The sequence below is a fragment of the Solanum pennellii genome, chromosome 4, assembly GCF_001406875.1.
Source record: "Solanum pennellii chromosome 4, SPENNV200".
Lineage (NCBI taxonomy): Eukaryota > Viridiplantae > Streptophyta > Magnoliopsida > Solanales > Solanaceae > Solanum > Solanum pennellii.
Window position 1 is genome coordinate 58514305 of NC_028640.1, and position 7558 is coordinate 58521862.

The 7558-nt window shown below is 32.3% G+C and overlaps 2 pseudogenes; both read left to right on the top strand.

Annotated features, from left to right (window-relative positions):
- The first annotated feature begins 3992 nt into the window (after window positions 1–3992).
- On the top strand, window positions 3993–5156 carry LOC114076900 (annotated as a pseudogene).
- LOC107016827 overlaps window positions 5156–7558 on the top strand; it is an 8396-nt pseudogene continuing 5993 nt past the window's right edge.

The following is a 7558-nucleotide window of genomic DNA, read 5'->3' on the forward strand; positions in this document are numbered from 1 at the left end:
GATTACTATAATATGTACATGAAGTTAAGTGAATTGTCTAATGGTATTCTCATGACCAGTGTCTAGTGAAAGTTTGGCTTATTCCAATAAATTGGCTAACAATATTCTAGATTATCATAATATGTGAAAGTTTGGTCTATGCCAATAAATTGGCTTACAATGTTATTTCCAAAATATGATATAAAGTTAGCTAATGACTAAATCATACCAATCTTACATGACATACATATATTATAATGTTTCTTGTGAGGCCAAATACATGATAAAGATTAAGCATGACCAATGTAACTCAATGAAACTCATAACCAAGGGTATGCCAATGATTGGGACAAGTCCCAACATACCCTATATAAATAACCAAAAGCTTATGATTTATGACATTGACCAGAATGGGGTGTTAAAGGAAGTGACACAAATCCCACTTGCACCTAAACAATTATGCTAAAGATACTTACATAAGAGGGTGTTAGAATTCGTGAGACAAGTCTCACTCACACCATAATGATAATGTAAGACTTAAATTCACATTTCATCAAGTAAAGAAAGGGATGACAAGTTATCCAAAGAGTTAAGTAAACCTCATAACTAGAAGCAAGCTTCCATAATGTTTGAGTCAACTCTAAAAGTTATAAGAAAAAGAAGTTGAGCAAAGCATCGATAGACTAGCAATGTGCTTGTGCCAGACATGTAAGCCTCATGAGATGAGGCTCCACCAAGGTGGATAAGAGTCTCCGAATATCACCTAGTCTTCGAACTATGTTGCCAGCATACGAACTAGCCAGTGGATTCCACCTAAGAGAGCTAGGTGTGATGCGGTTTCACTTTGGCCGGTGAAACCACCCCTTTTCGGTGTGGGGCAGACACTATATTTTATGTTTATCTCACATGATATATGTCGGTTAATGCTCAAGAAAGTATTCGGTTCACTTTAACCGTGAACCACCTCTTTTCAGTGTGAGGAAGACACTGGACTTGGTTTCACTTTAGCTGGTGAACCACCACTTTTTGGTGTGGGACAGACACTGGATTTCATGTTTAGATCACATGATATAGGTTCACTTTGATAGGTGAACCACCCCTTTTTGGTGTGGGGCAGACACTGGATTTCATGTTAGCTCACATGATCTTAATGCTAAAGATTGCTTTAAGAAAGTAAGAAAGAAAGAAGAAGAAATGTAAGTTCAAAGTGAGCTAAGGAAGCAAGAGCTTAAGTATGCCAAATCATATGTGGTTGATAAGAATGAAGTCTTTTAACAAGTTATTGGCTTGTGCCAAATCAAGATATATGCTCCAATATCTTCACATTATGCAAATGATCAAATAATGGGCATAGCCAAATAAAAATTGGCTTATAATGAATTCTTATATTATGCCAATAAAAGAGAGTAAAACATAATGGCTAATCAATACCCCAAAATCTTCATAATATAAAAATGATGAAATAAGTGGCCTAGCCAATAAAGATTGGCTTATAAAGATTTCACGCCCAAATTGTAGTTAAAATATTTCCTTAATCTCTTGGATTACTTACTTGATTCATTGTAGGTATGGGACTATAATGAATCATTGCACTTGTAAGTAAACCATAAGATCAAAGGAGATCATTGAACTACACAACAAAAAGAAGAAAAGACTGAAAAATATACTAAGGTTGGGAGAGGGAGCTCTCGTCCTAATGGGGAGCAAATATATAAATTTTTGCTCGAGTTGTTCTAAAATCATGTTCATGATTCCAAGGTCTTATGTTCATATATAAAATGTGTTGTGTGCTTTGAAATGAATTAAAATATGTCATATTAATACCATGATTCACAAATAACGAATTAAGAAACTCTAGTGACTTCACTTTCCAGAAATGACATGTTGTTGTAGGAAGAGCTTTCTTTGATCATGCATAGTCTTTACGTGTATATGTGCATACACCCATACTTAGTACAAGTGTGTACTAACCCTATACTATTACTATTTCTGTAGGCGCAGGTCAAAGAGCAGATTGAAGACTCATTGAAGCGGTTTGGATTAGCGATCTCCAAACTTCGGTAGGTCCTCTTGAGTTCGAGGATGCTACATCTATCATTCTAGATTAGTACTTTAGACGTAGCTAGTGGAGGTTGTCTCTAGCGTTTCATTTCAGACGTTTTATTCAAAGCTTTATATTAAGGTCGTTTGACAATCTATTACGATACATTGATTCTTTCATTTGAATTGTTTAATCGATTATAGATGGTTGTTTAGTTTGAGCTCATTAGAATATTGTTTTATATAGTAATCATATGAAGTCTATGTATACTTCACTATGTTTTAAAAGTTATAAATTTTCCGCAAATTTAACTATATGATTGTGATGAAAGCTAAGAAGAGGCTTGTCGGCGACCTATGAGAGGTTAACGACGCCAGTTGCGTTCGAATTCCAGAATTCGGGTGTGACAGACACAGTAATGTGAACCACCTAGAGGGACATCGTATTTGTCACGAGGAAGGCATGCATATCGTATCATCAAAGGAGTTAATATCATTGCCGAGAGGGTCATCCTCTTCTATTGCCAAGAAGGCCATTGCACATTCAAACGCCGAGAGGGCCTTCATATTCAAACCGCCAAGAGGGTCATTGCATCTTCAACCGCCAAGAGGGCCATCAACTTTCCTTGCCAAGAGGGCCATTAGATATGCAAACTGCCGAGAAGGCCATTATCTTCAAATGTCGAGAGGGAAATTATGTATGCAAATGCCAAGAGGGCTATTGCATCGTCGAAAACTCCAAGAAGGGTGTTACATCTTTAAATGGCCAAGAGGGACATTACATATCTGAACCGCCAAGAGGGCCATCATATTCTAACGTTGAGAAGGTTGTTACATCTTCGAAACCTCGAAGAAGACTGTTACTTCTTAAAATTCCAAGTGTTCGTTGATAGACATTGATTTTTTAGGATAAATTTTTTTATTCTATTATTTTATTGATAAATGGTCCTTAATGATTTTTTATATAACATTCTTCAAAATTGAATTCTTTTTTGTTCTCTTTGTTAGTATTCATGTTTTTATGATAATCAAATTTTATTGTATTTACTTTGTTTTTAATTTTATTTTGATAATGTTGATAGTGCTTTTTCTTGTTGAAAATAACTCTTAAGTTAATTGATTATTTTTATTTAAATCAAATATTAACAAGATATCTTAATATATCGTATACATACATACACATATATATATATATATATATATATATATGTATATATATATATATATATATATATATGTAACTTATCAAAATTTTATAGCATCGTACATTTTTTAGAAGCCCACAAAAATCAAATAGCAAGAAAAATAAAAAAAGTTTAAAGTGATGAAAAAATCGACTTAATTAATTTTACTTGATTTGATCATTTGAAAAATTAAATTAATTAAATTTATTTTTGTTTAATTAAAAAATGGTCCAAACTAAATCACGAGCAAAATAATCCTACTAAAAATATGAAGTTTTCAAGTTTGATGAATAAATAATAAGAATAATTAAAAAAATTATGAAGAACCCTAAATAAAAATAAAGGAGTAGAAAAGATACGGAATAAGGAAAATAATAAAGAAAGAGAACTTTTAACACTTCTTTTTTTAAGTGGGATCTCAATTTCTTAGCAGTGTGAATCTAAAAATAATACTTATAGGTTAGACTTTCCACAATAATTTGACTTTTCAAACTTTTTTGGGCACTGTGAACTAAAAAATAATAATTATAAGTTAGACTTTTTAGAATAATTTTACTTATCAAGGATATTGATTTTTTCTTGAACACTATAAACTGAAAATTAATAATTATAGATTAGACTTTTTAGAATAGTTCTAAGTTATACTTCATTTTAATTTACAAAAAAAATCATCAATTTTGCGACAGAGATTCTCTATTAGTAGTATTGCACATAGCGGTGGGCCCCCATTCAGCGCTAAAGTGCCATGTGTATTTCCGCTTCCACAAAATTTCTCTATTTATACATTCCCATGGCTTTGCCAACAAAAATACAAGTGGAACTCTTAGCCTTAAAAGTGTCTTCTTCTCCATTTTTTTCAGTCAAAAAACAAAAAAAAGTTTCAAAAGTTGTGTTTGTGAGTAAAAATGTTTATTGAGAACTTTAAGGTTGAGAGTCCCAATGTTAAGTATACAGAGAGTGAGATTCGCTCTGTTTATGATTATCAAACAACTGAGTTGGTTCATGAGGAAAAAAATGAGACATTTCAATGGACTGTTAAGCCAAAAACTGTCAAATATGAATTCAAAACTATTGTTCATGTTCCAAAATTAGGGTGTGTTTTGAGTTGTTTTTTTTTTTACCAGATCCTTCATTTTTGCTAAAGAATGGAACTATATTCAAGATTTGAGAAATTAAACCATGGGTCTTTTCTGTTTTGTGATAATTTTTTGTGTAATTTGATTTCTGGTAGGGTTATGCTGGTTGGATGGGTGGAAACAATGGTTCAGCCTTGACTGGAGGTGTTATTGCTAACAGAGAGTGAGTTTTTTTTCTCTCTTTTTGCTCTGTAATTTCTCTATGTCTTTGTCATGATTCTTGCATAAACAATGGGTGTTGTTGAAAATTGGCAGAGGAATTTCATAGGCTACCAAGGATGTGCAGCAAGCCAATTACTTTGGTTCTCTTACACAGGCCTCTACAATTCGAGTTGGGTGCTTCAATGGAGAGGAGATCTATGCTTCCTTTAAGAGCATACTTCCCATGGTAACCTTTATTTGTTTTGAAATGACACTTTCTGGTGTAGGTTGTCACTTTTATATACTCTGTTTCAATTTTGACTTAACGCGCTGCTTAAAGAAGCTAAAGAATGAATGTTTTGATATGAAAGATGCAAAGTTGAAATTAGAAGTTAACATAAAAGAAAAAGAAATGTTTAACTTTAGAAGTTGACATAAAAAGAAAGAAATATCTTTTGTAAACGGATAAAAGAAATATTGTTTTAGTCCTGTTTTGAATTGACATGGAGGGGTAAAGCATGAATCTTGTGGTAGAAAGACTTTTCTTTAAAAAAAATATATACTCTAAAAAAGGGAAGTAAGACAAACAAATGAGACGAGGATTAAATTTTTTCTGTTTGTTGATGTGTTTTTTTTTAATCAATTGATAATGAAATAGGTTAATCTATCCAGATGATGTAGTGTTTGGAGGATGGGACATCAGCAACATGAATTTGGCAGATGACATGGCAAGAGCTAATGTTTTTGGCATTGATCTTCAAAAGCAACTGATTTTATTGCTGCAAACCAAGGCTCACGTGCTAACAATGTCATCAAAGGAACCAAGAAAGAACAAGTTGATCAAATTATTAAGGATATTAGGTAAAACAGGGTTGTTTTATTATATCACAAAGTATATAACCTTTTGGTTGCTAATTATAGTGTTGTTTTTGGGTAAATTAGGGAGTTTATGGAGAACAACAAAGTGGACAAGGTGGTGGTCCTGTGGACTGCCAACACTGAAAGATACAGCAGTGTGGTTGTTGGCCTTAATGATACCATGGAAAACCTCTTTGCTTCTGTGGATAGAAATGAGGCCGAAATATCTCCTTCCACCTTGTATGCTATTGCTTGTATTCTTAAAATATACCCTTCATCAATGGAAGCCCACAAAATACTTTTGTCCCAGGTATGTTCCATTCAAATTAAAAATCTTGCTTTGTTGTTGTTATTGTTGTTGTTTCTTTAGGAAATCAGTTGTGTGTTAGTCTTATGTATTCATTGAAAATTCGGAAAATGACCTAAAATACCCTCGAAGTATTGAAATTGGTACAAAATTACCCTCCATCCACCTATTGGCTCCAAAATACCATCCCCACCAACCTATTGGCTCCAAAATATCCTTGTCATCTACCTTTGGGTTCAAAATTGATCACTTATTTAACGATTTTAAATTTAAACTATTTAAATATTTTTGTAAATACGTTACGCTCAACTATTTGTTATAATTTAACTTATTAATATAATTTATAAATCAATCCACTACCCACCCATTACTAATTAAATCCCACCAAAATAATAAACCCATCACATTACTAATGCAACAACAAGAAAGCTACTTCCAATGAGAGTTTTTGAAAATTTGAGGCGAAAATATCTAGAGAAGTAAATTTTATCATACATTCAAGTGTCTAAATAAAAATTAACGATAAACTTAAAAGTCTGACTATGTTCATCTTAATTATTCATTCGTCTCAATTATGTGATGTTACATCATAGATAAAATTTTTTTTAAATAATATATTATGTTTTTAAAACAAACCATACATATTTATAAAATTATATTTAAAAAAAGTGCATGAATTAATTCAAATGTACTACTTCTTTAACTTTAATCATTGATTTTGATTTCAAGCTTGAAATAGAATCCTATTAAGGTGTCCTCCAAAATAAGGGGCTCAACCTAAATTTAATTGGGGCTTTGATTCAGAGTATAATAATTTTGAATGTCATTTTCAGGAATCTATAATTTCGTCGTGTTTTAGTAGTGTTTATGACAATTTCGATATTATAATTGGTTTATTAATTCGGTGGGGTTTAGTTAATAATGAGTCGGTATTGAGTTGGTTTAAAAATTATATTAATAAATTAAATTATAACCAATAGTTTAGCGCCAAGTATTTTAAAAATAATTTAAATAGTTTAATTTTAATATAGTTAAATAAGTGGTCAATTTTGAACCCAAAGGTGGATGATAAGGATATTTTAGAGCCAATATGTAGATGAGAAGGGCATTTTGGAGCCAATAGGTGGATGGAGGGTAATTTTGTACCATTTCCAATACTTCGAGGCTACTTTAGGAGATCTCGAAAAGCAACGTTGTCGATGACATGGTTTCTAGTAATGCCGTCCTTTATGAGCCTGGAGAGCAACCTGACCATGTTGTTGTGATTAAGGTAATTGATTACTAATTAAAAAAATGTGACAAGGCACAATAATAGTTCTAACATTGGAATTATGGGATTCAGTATGTACCATATTGTTGAATCCATCCCATTTTTTGGTCAACTTTAGTTATTCAATTGGTACAAGCAATTGTTAAAAAGGAATAGTAATTGGAGTTGAAAAGAAAAGATTTGGTAGTTGGCAAATTGGTAAGATTTGCAACCATTTTTGACTTTGCTATATTTACCTGTCATTAGTGACATAAGCATGGTTTTATCCTTCTATAAATAGAGCATTCTTGCTCATTTGTAGAACACACCAAGTTAGAGAGAAAAACCATTTTGAGAGCAAAGTGAGGTATTCCATAGACTATACAAGAAAATAGTCTATGAAGAAAAATAGAGTGTGAGCGATATTTTAGTAAGACGGAAACCAAAAGAGTGTTGTTCCTTTTGAGTGTGTAGTAGTCACTTTGAGTATTGTATTCGTGACTACACAGTGTAAAATTCCTTACTATAGTAATATCAATTGCTCCTCTTAGTCCGTGGTTTTTTCCCTTATTCAGAAGGGTTTCCACGTAAAATTCTTGGTGTCGTTATTTTCCCATTTTATTTCCATTACTTTTACCATATATATTTTTGTGCTTGTCCGCGT